Source organism: Muscardinus avellanarius (assembly GCF_963383645.1).
Source record: "Muscardinus avellanarius genome assembly, chromosome: 15".
NCBI lineage: Eukaryota > Metazoa > Chordata > Mammalia > Rodentia > Gliridae > Muscardinus > Muscardinus avellanarius.
The window spans coordinates 6,479,114-6,492,474 of NC_137801.1; positions in this window are offsets into that span (position 1 = coordinate 6,479,114).

Sequence of the window (13,361 nt, forward strand, 5' to 3'; positions counted from 1 at the left end):
ACTAGTAGTAGAACTGTAGTCAGCAGTTCTCAAACGTTTATTCTCTAGCCATTAAAAAAATGTTTAAATAGGTGCCCCCCAAAAAAACATTCGGAAGGCTGAGACTGGAGGATCGCAGTTCACTGCCAGCCTCAGCTACTTGGGCCCTTTGCAACTCAGTGAGACCCTGTTTCAAAAAGAATAAAAAATACAGCTGGGGGTGTCGCTCAAAGGTAGAATGCCCCTGGGTTCCATCCCCAGTACCACAAAAATAAATAAAAATAAAAAGACTAAAAATACGGCTGGAGGTGTAGCTCAGAGGTACAGTGCCCCTGGGTTCCATCCTCAGTACTGCAAAAAAAAAAAAAAAAAAAAAAATTACCCCAGCAAAGCGTGATGGTGCACACCTGTAATCCTAGTTATTGGGAGGTTGAGACAGGAGGATCAAAGGTTTGTGACCAGCCTCAGCAACTTAGCCAGACTCTCTGCAACTTAACGAGACTCTATTCCAAAATAAAATAATAAAATAGGGCTGGGGTGTAACTCAGAGGCACAATGTCCCTGGATTCAATCCCTGGTACCATAAATAAATAAAAAGGACTGGAATTATAGCTTGGAGGTAGAATGCCTCTGGGTTCAATCTCCAGTAACAAATAAGAATATGTGTGTGTAATGGTACTGGGGATTGAACCTAAGGCGTCTATAATACAATCTTATTTTTATTTTATATATTAGTATTTTGTTTGTACTGAGGATGGAACCCAGAGGCACTGTACCTCCAGGCTATACCCCCAGGCCTTTTTATTTTTTATGTTGAACCTATAAGGGCCTCACTAGTTGCTGAGGCTGGTCTCAAACCTATGATTCACATGCCTGGCCCCTAAAAAACATTTTTTAAGAATTTTTTCATCATAAATATAAGTAGTTGAGCTGGACATGGTGGCACATGCTTGTAATCCCAGCATTTGGGAGGTTGTGACGGGAGGATCGTGGTTCACAGCCAGCTTCAGCTACTTAGTGAGGTTCTTTGCAACTCAGTGAGACCCTGTTTCAGAAAAAAAAGAATAAAAAAGAGGGCTGGGGCTGTAGCTCGGAGGTAGAAGGCCCAGGGTTCTACCTCCAGTACCGCAAAAATAAACAAACAAATAAATAAATAAATGGAATTAGCTGGGTATTGTAGTGCCCACTGGTAATCCCAGGACTTTGGAGGCTGAGACAGGAGGATTGCAGGTTCACAGTCAGCCTCAGCTACTTAATAGGCCCTCTGCAACTTAGGGAGACCCTGTCTCAAAGAATAAAAAATAGGGCTGGGAGTGTAGCTTGGAGTTAGAATATTCCTGAGTTCAACCCCAAGTTCCACAAAAATACAAAAGAATGAAAAATGTAATTAAAAGTACCTACATAAAAAAGCACCTATATCGCCGGGCGTGGCAGCGCACCCTTGTAATCCCCACGCTTGGGAGGCGGAGACAGGAGGATCGCGCAGGTTAGAAGCCAGCCGCACTGGCTTAAGAGACCCTGTTTCCAAATAAAATATAAAATAGTTTGGGAGTGTAGCCCAGAGGTAGAAGGGTTTCATCCCCAGTACCACCAAAGGGGGGGGGGGACCTATATCACAGGGTTAACTGATCATGTGCAAATATAGGGAAATAACTGTACCTCTGTGTGTGTGTCTGTGTGTGTGTGTGTGTCTGTGTGTGTGTCTGTGTCTGTGTGTGTGTGTGTCTGTGTGTGTCTGTGTGTGTGTGTCTGTGTCTCTAGGGATTGAACCTAGGGACATTCTACCTTAAGCTGCACTCCCAGCCCTATTTTTGTTTTTTATTTTAAAATAGAGTCTTATGTCAGTTGTGGTGGCACATACTGTGATTCCAGTACTTGGGAGGCTGAGAAAGGAGGATCTCAGGTTCACAACCAGCCTCAGGACTTGTGAGGCCCCTCACAACTTAGTGAGACCCTGTTTCAAAATAAAGAAAAAGCCGGGCGTGGTGGCGCACGCTTGTAATCCCGGCACTTGGGAGGTGAAGACAGGAGGATCGCACAGGTTTGAAGCCAGCCGCGCTGGCTTAAGAGACCCTGTTTCCAAATAAGAATATAAAAAATAGGTGTCTGGGAGTGTAGCCTGGAGGTAGAAAGACTTCCAGGAACCCCTGTACCACCAAAAAAATAAAATAAAATAAAGAGTAAAATAGTGCTGGGGGTATAGCTTGAAGGTAGAATGGCCCTGAATTCAATCCCCATTACCACACACAGACATACACAAAAGGGCTTTACCGAGTTGCCGAAGCTGGCTGGAATCTGTGACCCTGCCGTCTCAGCCTCCCAAGCGCCGGGTCGCAGGCGTGCGCCACGGCGCTGGTGCTCTTCTGATTCCATCACTGTTCTTCCATCGATCCATCTTCCTAGTGGGCAGGAGCCCAGTCATGGTGGATGTGGACCGAGTGGACCACCTCCTTCTCCCCTGCTCGTGGCCTGGGCTCAGCCTGGCACAGAGTCCTCTTCTCCTGGGCCAGATACACTGTCAGGAGAAAACTCGGAAGTGGTCAGGAAATGGATTCTAATATTTAAAGAGCCTTATTTCATGAATCCATTCAAGAAATTATAAAAAGTGACTGGGCGTGGTGGCACACGCTTGTAACCCCAGCATTTGGAAGAAGAATGAGACAGGAGGATCGCGGTTCGGGGCCAGCCTCAGCTACTTAGTGAGGCCCTTTGCAACTCAGTGAGACCCTGTTTCAAAACAAAGAATTTTAAAAAAATAGGGCTGGGGGTGTAGTGTAGCTTGGAGGTAGAATGGCCCTGGGCACACACACAGTGGCTAACAGTCTTGAATGTTCTGTTCTTTGCTTTTTGGTAAATTTCAGTTTATTCTTGCTTGAAGGAGAACAATAAAAATCCACAAGTAATGCCCAATTGTCACTGAGTCTAGCAATTTAACCCCTGTCCCTTTGCCAAGACTACTATCAAGTTCTCGGTCTGGCTCCTCCCCTCCTCTCTTCCTGTCCTGCCAGCCTCTAGTGAGTCTTGAGGTGAGGAACCAGACCAAGAGAAAGGCAGCAAAGCAAGCCGGGCGCGGTGGCGCACGCCTGTAATCCCCACGCTTGGGAGGCTGAGACAGGAGGATCGCACAGGTTCGAAGCCAGCTTCAGCTACTTAGTGAGGCTCTCAGCAACTTAGTGAGACCCTGTTTCCAAATAAAATATAAAATATGTCTGGGAGGATAGCCTGGAGGTAGAAAAGCCCCTAAGTTCCACCCCAGTACCACCAAAAAAAAAAAAAAAAAAGATAAAGAAAAGAAAGGCAGCAAAGCTCTGGGCCACCAGGCAGGCCCTGAAAAAAAAGAGCATCCTCCTTAGGAGAGAGGCTTGACACAGAAAACACTGCTCAATTATTTCCCAGAGTGATCGTGGAGCCAGAGAGTGGCGCTCCACCCACAGTTAGTGGTCAAGAAGTTTGTTATGGTCTTTTTTTTTTTTTTTTTTTTGCAGTACTGGGGATGCAACCTAGGGGCATTCTACGTCTGAACTATACCCCCAGCCCTATTTTTTAATTCTTTATTTTGAAACAGGGCCTCACTAAGTAGTAGCTGAGGCTGTCTATGAACTCTGATCCTCCTTATCAGCCTCCCTAATGCTGGTATTACAAGTGTGCACCACCACACCTGGCTTATTCTTTATTTTGAAACAGGGTCTCACTGAGTTGCAGAGGGCCTCACTAAGTAACTGAGGATGTCTGCGAACCGTGAGGGTGTCTGCGAACCGTGACTCCTGTCTCAGCCTCTCAAATGCTGAGATTACAAGCGTGTGCGACCATGCGCACTGTCTCTTTTTTATTATTTTATTTGTGAGAATTGAACCCAGGGGCATTTTACCTCAGAGATACACCCCCAGCCCTATTTTATTTTGAAACAGGGTCTCGCTAAGTCGATGAGGTCTCACTACTTGCTGAAGCTGTCCTCGAACCTGCATCCTCCTGTCTCAGCCTTCCAAGTACTAGGATTACAGATATGTGCCACCTGGCCCGGTAATAAATTTATTAAACAAAGACTTTAGGTTTAGGCTGAAGATAGCCAAGCCCATCTGTCTTATGTAGGAATGAATCATTTAAACCAGGTGTAATGGCTCGTGCCTATAATCCTGGTACTTGGGAGACTGAGATAGGAGGATCAAAGTTTTGAAGCCAGCTTCAGCAATTTACTGAGCTCTCAGCAACTTAATGAGACCCTGTTTCCAAATAAAAAATAAAAAATAGAGCTTGAGATATAGCTCAGAGGTAGAATACCCCTGGGATCAATCGGAAGGAAGGAAAGGATGGACAGACAGGAAGAGCGCAGGTTCAAAGACAGCCTCGGCAACTTAGCAAGACCCTGTTTCCAAATAAAAAATAAAACAGGACTGGGGTGTAGCTCAGAGGTAGATGCCCCTGGGTCCAATCCCTAACAACACACATACATGCAGACTCTGGATGAAACAGGTTGGTTCCTGACTGCCTTCCCATCAACAAGTGAACAGTTGGTGGCTAACGGGATCCTCCAGCCAGCACAACACACTCCAAAAGAACAGCTGGGAGGCCAGGCATTCAGTAATTGCTACCTCCAGTGCCTCAATAGCCGGCCGTTCATGCTGAGCACTTAATACAAATTCAAATGAATGAGCCGTCTATTTCTGGAGACATGAGAGGGTACAATGCTCTCCTACACAGTCCAGAGCGCTCAGCTCTTAGAGGGGTAGAGGAATGTTTGCCCTGGAGATTTTTCTTTAAGAGAAAAACAGAGAGGGTGGCCTAATTCGGGTATGTAATATTGTATGGTTCTAACCCATAAAGGACCAAAGAAGAAAGGCTGAAGCCATGGCCAGCAGCTGCCAGGACATTACTTCCTGTCTGCATGGCTGCCATGGAACACAGCCTAGGGCATCACTGCACTGTCTCGGCCAAGAATAAATCCTCCAGCGTTTCTGCAGGAGCCCGAGTCCTGATTGACAGGGACATCCAGTCAGCTGAGCCTAGTTCACAAGCCCGTGTTCCAGGAACCAACCAAATGCCGGGCTCTGGCTCCATCTCCTACCACGACCCATACATTGGGACTTAGAAAATTTTCAGATGCTGGGCAGGCAAACCTGACCAATGCCCACTACCAAAGGATGGACTCGGGGGCAAAGCTTTAACAGAGCGCGGGACGGGGGTACCCGGAGGGTAGACAGCAGAGAGATACCAGGCTGCTCGCTGGACAAAGGGACAAGTCTGGCTGGGCTTTGTCTCAGTACTGATTCTGTGAGCTGGCTCCAGAGTAGTCCTATTATATCTGAGGGACAAGCTGGTCTGACTCAGATGCTGGCTCCTGCTTGGAAGGGGGGTGGCATCCTTGGTTCCTGCCAACGGGTAACTTCTACGTAGAGGGGTCATCGTCATCATGGGTGATCTGCCTGTGCCTAGAAGGCTCAGGCCAACAGCTGGAGATTCCAGGTGCCACTCCGGGGACTGGAGCAGGAGGTTGTAGAAGCTGGCAGCTGAGTGTTTTTGCACATTTTGAAAATAGCTTACAAGCCAGGCATGGTGGCACATGCTTGTAATCCTAGCATTTGGGAGGCTGAGACAGAAGGATTGTGGTTCAAGGACAGCCTCAGCTACTTGGTGAGGCCCTTTGCAACTCAATGAGACCGTTTCAAAATAAAGAATAAAAAATAGGGTTGCGGTTCCATCCCCAGTGCCAAAAAAAAAAACAAAAAAAGAAAAAAACAAAAAGAAAGAAAATAGCTCTTGACATCCTCAGTCTTGAAGGGGGACGAGGTAGGTTACGTAAACTTAGTGCTAATAAACCTTGCATTACCAATTTTTAGATGAATGCTTCTTCTTTTTTCTTTCTTTTTTGCGGGTCTGGGGATAGAACTCAGGGGCACTCGACCTCCAAGCTACACCCCCTGCCCTATTTTTTATTTTGAAACAGGGTCTAAGTTGAGATGAATGCTTCTTCAGCTACTACCATGCCTGTGTGCAGAACTGAGCAAGGAGGACCCAAAGTTAAAGGTAAGGAGGCAGCCATAAGACGAGGCAGAGATGCCGAGCCTCTGTCCTCCTTAGTTGCCCTGGGCGTGAGCAGCCATGTGAGGAGTCAGTGCTTTGAGAAAGCACAGTGTGCATCTCCGAGTGCCTATTATGAATGAGGGCTCAGGCTTCTCTGGTTTATTTCGGTACGTACGTGTGTGTGTGTGTGTGTGTGTGTGTGTGTGTGTGTGTGTGTGTGTTTTATTAGGGATTGGATTGAGGGGCACTCTACCTCTGAGCTACACCCCGTCCCTGTTTTATTTTGAAACAAGGTCTTATTAATTGCCAAGGCTAGCCTCGAACCTGTAATCCTCCCATCTCAGCCTCCCAAGTACTAGGATTATAGGCATGCACCACAACATCTAGCTACTGATGTGGTTTATTTGGTACTTTACACACCTAAGGCTCTTAGATCACTACCTTTAAAGGGCATCTTGTAGTTCAGCAAATAATTACTAAGCCTCTACCTACTAACATGGAGTTATATGCAGAGGTCACAGTCAGTTTTCATCCTTACCAACTTTTTTTTTAAGCCGTACTGGGGATGAAACCCAGGGGCATTCTATCTCCGAGCTACACCCCCAGCCCTATTTTCTAGTCTTTATTTTGAAACAGGGTCTGAGCCGGGCGTGGTGGCACACGCTTGTAATACCCGCGCTTGGGAGGCTGAGACAGGAGGATCACACAGGTTTGAAGCCAGCCTTAGCTGGCTTACGAGACCCTGTCTCCAAATAAAATATAAAATAGGTCTGGGAGTGTAGCCCAGAGGTAGAGGGCCCCTGGGTTCCATCCCCAGTGCCACCAAAAAAAAAAAAAAAAAAGACAGGATCTGAGTTGCAAAGGGCCTAAGTAGCAAGGCTGGCCACGAACATGTGATCCTCCTGTCTCAGCCTCCCAAATTCTGGGATTACAACTGTGCGCCACCATGCTCAGCTTCTAACTCTTCATTAGTGGGGAGAAACTTACCGTCTTTCACATTATCACTGATGGCTGCCATGGTGAGTGCAAGGTGGTAGCCTAAAGCACAGAGGGAGTGGTAGGGGCTGGAGACACAGCTCGGTGGTAAGAGTGCTGCCTAGAGTCTGAGTTTAATTCCCCACACCATCAAAACAGGGGAGGAGCCGAGGGTGGTGCCAGCACTTGGAAGGCTGAGTAAAGACTGCAGGTTTGAGGACAGCCTCAGCAACTTAGTGAGACCTTAGCAACCAAGTGAGACTCTTTCAAAACAATAAATAAAAAGGGCTAGCCGGGTGTGGTTGTGCACGCTTGTAATCCCAGTACTTGGGAGACTGACACAGGAGGATCACAGGTTTGTGGTCAGCCTCAGCTGCTTAGTGAGGCCCTTGTCAGCTTAGTGAGACCCTGTTTCAGAATGAATAAGCCAGGCGTGGTGGCGCACGCTTGTAATCCCCGCGTTTGGGAGACTGAGACAGAAGGATCGCACGGGTTTGAAGCCAGCCTCAGCTACTTAGTGAGACCCTGTTTCCTGAGTATAGCCCGGAGGTAGAAAAGTCCCTAGGTTCCACCCCCAGTACCATAAAAATACATACATACATACATACATACATACATACATACATACATACATAATGGGGCTGGGGCTGTATGGGGGTAGAGCTTAGAGGTACTTGGAGGTAGAATGCCCCTGGGTTTAATATCCCCAGTGCCCTCCCCCTACACACACAGGAGACACAAGGGATTCTCTGCAGGGCAATAGAGGATGGGGTCCTGTCTGGAGTCTGTCCCATCTTCTCTGGCCCCCGAGTTCCCTAACTGGCCTTCTCGCCTTTGCGGTCCAGCCATCCAAGCTCTCTCTGCACACAGTAGAACCAGCACTCCTCACGCCTTTCCTGGCTCCGCATCAGCCTTCAGGTGTGCTTCCCACAAGGCCTTCCCCCGGCGTGGTCTCCCTCTGCCCTCCTTCCTCCCACCTGCTGCTTCATCCTCCCTGCCGATGCTAGTGTGTTTTTCTTTACTTACAAAAACCTCTCTCCTGCCCACCTCTTTGACGAGCAAATTTCTCTTTGAGCACTCAACATCATTTCCAGAAAACCTCATGAGCACCGGAACTCCGTTCCCGTCTATGGAACTCCGTTCACGTCTATGGAACTCCGTTCACGTCTATGGAACTCCGTTCACGTCTATGGAACTCCGTTCCCGTCTATCCACCCCACCTTCCTTTTTGGGGGCGAGTACTAGGTATTGAACTCAGGGCCATTCTACCTCCAGGCTGCACCCTCCGCCCTATTTTTTTTTCTTTATTTTGAAACAGGGCCTGAGTTGTGGAGGGCCTCACTGCTTAGCTGCCTCTTAGTGGCAGTCCTAGTTAACTATGACCAGCCTGCCTGGTGCTGATGTTCTTTACTTTGAGGACACGAGGCTTAGAAGGTAAGTAAGAGTTTCCTGGCAGGAAGAGGAAGAAAGGTCATTGTAGACAGGCATCGGTATTTATTACAGTACACAGTTGGCTTGATGTTTTACGGTACAGAGCAAAAGGAGCCCACAGAGATGTCTCACCAAAAAAGAGTAATACAATCTTCTATTTTATTTGGTATTGGGGGTGGAACTCAAAGGCCTTTTACCTCTGGGCTACACCCCCAACCCTCTTTATTTTCTATGTTGAAATAAGGCCTCACTAAGTTGCAGAGGGCCTAACTTGCTAGGGCTGGCTTAGAACCTGCTATCCTCCTGTCTCAGTCTCCCAAGTACTGGGATTACAGGCGGGCACCACCATGCTTTGCAAGAATCAATTCTTTTTAACTCATGGATTTTTCTTTTTCATTTTTTTTAACTTTTTTTTTTTTTTTTTTTTTTGGTGGTACTGGGGTTCCTGGAAGCCCTTCTACCTCCGGGCTACACTCCCAGACCTATTTTTACATTTTTATTTAGAAACAGGGTCTCCTAAGCCAGCGCGCACGGCTGGCTTTGAACCTGAGCGATCCTCCCGTCTCTGCCTCCCAAGCGCGGAGATGACAAGCGTGCCCACCACGCCCGGCCTAACTCATGGGCTTTCCTAAAAGATCCTTGGCATCTCACACATCATGAAATCTGCCAGCAGGACCAGGATAAACTGTATGACGTCAATCAGACGTGGTGGCGCACGCTTGCAATCCCAGCATTCGGCGATTTGAGACGGCACTGCGGTCCGCGGACAGCCTCAGCTACTTTGTGAAGCCCTTTCAACTCAGTGAGACTCTATTTCAAAATAAAGAATAAAAAAAGGGGCTGGGGGTGCAGCTGAGAGGTAGAATGCCCCTGGGCTCCATCCCCCATACTACAAACAATAAAAAAAAAAAACTATATGATTTCAGAGAGTATAGGAACTTGAATCCAGGAGCAACCTACCGCCAAGCTATATTCATCTGTTTTATTTGGAAATAAAGTCTTGCTTAAGGGCCTTTTGCTGAGGCTGGCTTTGATCCTGTGATCCTCCTGTCCCAACCTCCCAAGTATTGGAATTCTAGGAATGTACCACCTTGCCCGGTTGAAACAGGGTCTTGACAGACTGCTGAGACTGGCCTGGAACCTGCAACATTCCCACTTTAGCCCAAGTACTGGAATTACAGATGTATGCTATCACTCTCAAGGTTTTCTTTTTTTTGTCTGTCTTTGTTTTGTTTTTTGTGGTACAGGGATTGAGCCCAGGAGTGTTCATCTCTGAGCCCACTCTCAGCCCTGTTTGTTTTCAGTCTGAAACAGTCTCGCTTGGTCGCAGTCTGTCCTCCAACCTGCGAAATTCCCGTCCCAGCCTCCCAAGTGTGCACCGCCGCGCTTGGCACAGTTAACCCTTGACCATAGAGAAACAAAGGCATTTCTTCTTGGCGCTGGTTCTCTGAGTCCTGGTTTCCCTTCACTTATTTCAACAGAATGACTTTTCCCTGCTGTATTCCATCACAGGATGCTAATTAGAAGCAAAACCGTTTAATTTTTTTCAACTTTGCATTCCCAAGTTACACTGTCATTTTCTTTTTGTGCCTTATGTCCTTGAGAATCTAGGGCAATAGGTCTGCTCAGCGTGGATGGTTTTCACTTTATCCAACTTTCCAGTTCTGAAATTAGGCTGTCCTGCTACTCCTCCTCCCTCCAGAGCATCCCACCGCAGCTACATAGGTCCACCACCCTTTACACACTGACGCAGTTTCACACACTGGCTCATAGGTAGCACTTTTTAGTACAGGGCTATAAACCTTTTATAGCTAAGAAAACAGAATCTAAGGCCGCAGCCATAAAGCAGCATAGGTGAAAGTTCTAGTACCCAGTACAGACTGGAACTCCTAACAAGCACTCCATATATTTACCTAGTAAGGGACTGCATGAACATGGACGCCATCTCTGAGAATGGTCCTCTTTCCAACACTAGATCACACTCTCTCTCTCGTGGTAGTTACGGGGACAAGCTGTTCCAAAAAGGACTACTCATCCTGTCCCATTTGCTCCAGATCCACAGCTGTGGCGTTGCCATCGGCCCCAGAAGTCTCCAGAAATCCTGCCAGCGAATCCTCCATGGTTCTCACCAGTCCCAGAAAACCTGAACGAATGACAGGTATCAGAGAATGGCTCACCTACAGGCTAAAATGGAGGACGAGAACTCCATACTAATTCCAGATGAGCAAAAATAAAGCCTAGTAATATCGATAGGAAATGGAGAGCAAGCACACTGGTCTCGGGAAGATACTGAGTTTGCCAGGTGTGGTGGCCCACGCCCATAATCCCAGTGTTTGGGAGGCTGAGACAGTAGGATCACAGAGAGGCTCTCAGCAACTTGGACTGTTTCTTTAAAAAAAAAAAAAAATTTTTTTTTTTTTTTGCAGTACTGGGGATGGAACCCAGGGGCATTTTACCTCCGAGAGGCACCCCCAACCCTATTTTTCACTCTTTATTCTGAAACCGGGTTCCACTGAGTTGCAAAAGGGCCTAAGTAGCTGAGACTGTGAACCATGATCCTCCTCCTGTCTCAGCCTCCTGAATGCTGATATCACAAGTGCATACCACCATGCTCAGCAACGTGGACTACTCCTAAACAAGAAATAAAATTGGGCTGGGGGTATAGCTTAGACGTAAAATGCTTCTGGGTTCAATCCTCAGCATGCGCGCACGCGCACACACAAGACCCTAGTTGTTCTGGTTGGATGGTGGAACCAGTTACACAGGTTAAGTGAGCAGCAGGAACTTCTTTTTTCTTTTTTTTTTTTTTTTGGTGGTACTGGGGTTCCTGGAAGCCCTTCTATCTCCGGGCTACACTCCCAGACCTATTTTTACATTTTTATTTGGAAACAGGGTCTCCTAAGCCAGCGCGTGCGGCTGGCTTCGAACCAGCAGCAGGAACTTCTGAAGGGCTTCAAGGAGCACACATCCACAGAAATGGAAGATTGACATGAGCTACTTAGTGGTTAACTCTACACCTCTGGTAGTAAAAAGAAAACCAGGCTACACATCTCAACCTTACACTAACACTATCAAGTGTTTAAAACGGTCACCTGTCACAGAAAGTTATACCGCAGTCCCAGAAAGCAAAATTGTAATTTTTAAAAATACAGGCGCAAATTTTTATTAAAAACTAATTTTTTTTTGTGGTACTGGGGATAAAACCCAGGACCATTCTACCTCTGAGCTACACCCCAGCCCTATTTTTTTTTTTTTTGGTGGTACTGGGGTTCCTGGAAGCCCTTCTACCTCCAGGCTACACTCCCACCGGCTACACTCCCAGACCTATTTTATATTTTTGAAACAGGGTCTCTTACGCCAGCACGGCTGGCTTCGAACCTGCGCGATCCTCCTGTCTCCACCTCCCAAGCGCGGGGATTACAAGCGTGCGCCACCACGCCCGGCAACCAGCCCTATTTTTATTCTTTATTTTGAAACAGGGTCTAAGTTATGGAGGGCCTCACTAAGTAGCTGAGGCTGGCTGCGAACCTGTGATCCTCCTGTCTCAGCCTCCCAAGTACTAGGCTTACAAGCCACCATACCCGGCTAGCAATGAAATTCTTAATGTCTTTGGCTCAAATTAAAATAAACTCTATTAGCTGAGCATGGGGGCGCACACTTGTAATCCCAACATTTGGGAGGCTGAGGCAGGAGGTTTGCAGTTTGTGGCTAGCGTCAGCTACTTAGTGAAGCCCTCTGCAACTCAGTAAGACTTTGTTTCAAAATAATAAAGAACAAAAAATTGGGCTGGGGTTGTCTCTTAAGAGGTAGAATGCCCCTGAGTTCCATCCCCAATACCACAAAAAATTACTACTACTACTACTACTACTACTACTACTACTTACTACTACTACTACTAAACTCTATTAATGAGCATTTGCATAAGAATCCAGATATTCCTGAGAGCATGTATTTCAGCAAAAATAATTTAGGAGCCTGGAACAGTAATTTTATTCAGGACTCAATCTGGTTTCAACCCCACTTAATCTGTATTGCATAAAAGCTTTTAGCTTCTGCAAAATCCAGATGCTGCCATGAGTCTGGTAGTCTTAGGCCAAGGTTGTGATATATTGCTGGAAAAAAACAAAGAAAAAAGAATCTCTGTATGAAAAAAAAACTATTCTCAACAGTAAAATTATGACCAATTTATAATTCTAGAACACAGCCTTCATCACAGTTTTCAAGTTAACAAAAGGCTGTTTCAATTTAGCAAGACTCTGTTTCAAAATACAAGATATAACATTTGAGCTGGAGGTACAGCTCCAAGGTAGAATGCCAGCCTTCATCAGTGGGACTGAACCAGGGGCATTCAACCCCTGAGGTGTACTCTCAGCCATTTTAACTTTCTTAACCACAAAAACAAGCTCAAGGCAAGTATGGTGACCCCACCACTGGGAAGGCTGACACAAGAGGATCACAGCTTCGAGGCCAGTCTCAGCATTTTAGGAAGACCTTCAGCAACTTTCTGACAACCTGTTTCAAAACCAAAAAATAAGCCGGGCGTGGTGGCGTACGCTTGTCATCCCCGCGCTTGGGAGGCTGAGACAGGAGGATCGTGCAGGTTTGAAGCCAGCCTCAGCTACTTAGTGAGGCTCTCAGCAACTTAGTGAGACCCTGTTTCCAAATAAAATATAAAATAGGTCTGGGAGTATAGCCCGGAGGTAGAAAGCCTCTGTGGTACCTCCAGTGGTGTATGCTTGTAATCCCAGTACTTGGGAGGCTGAGTCAGGAGGATCACAGATTTTTTGGCCTGCCTCAGCAACTTAGTGAGACCCTGTTTCAAAATAAAAGAAAAAATAGGGCTAGGGGTGTAGGTTGGAGATAGAATTCCCCCCGGGTTCAATCCCCAGTTCCATAAACAAACATATAGGGCTGAAGATGTAGCTTAGCGGTAGAATGCCCTGGGTCACTTCCTAGTG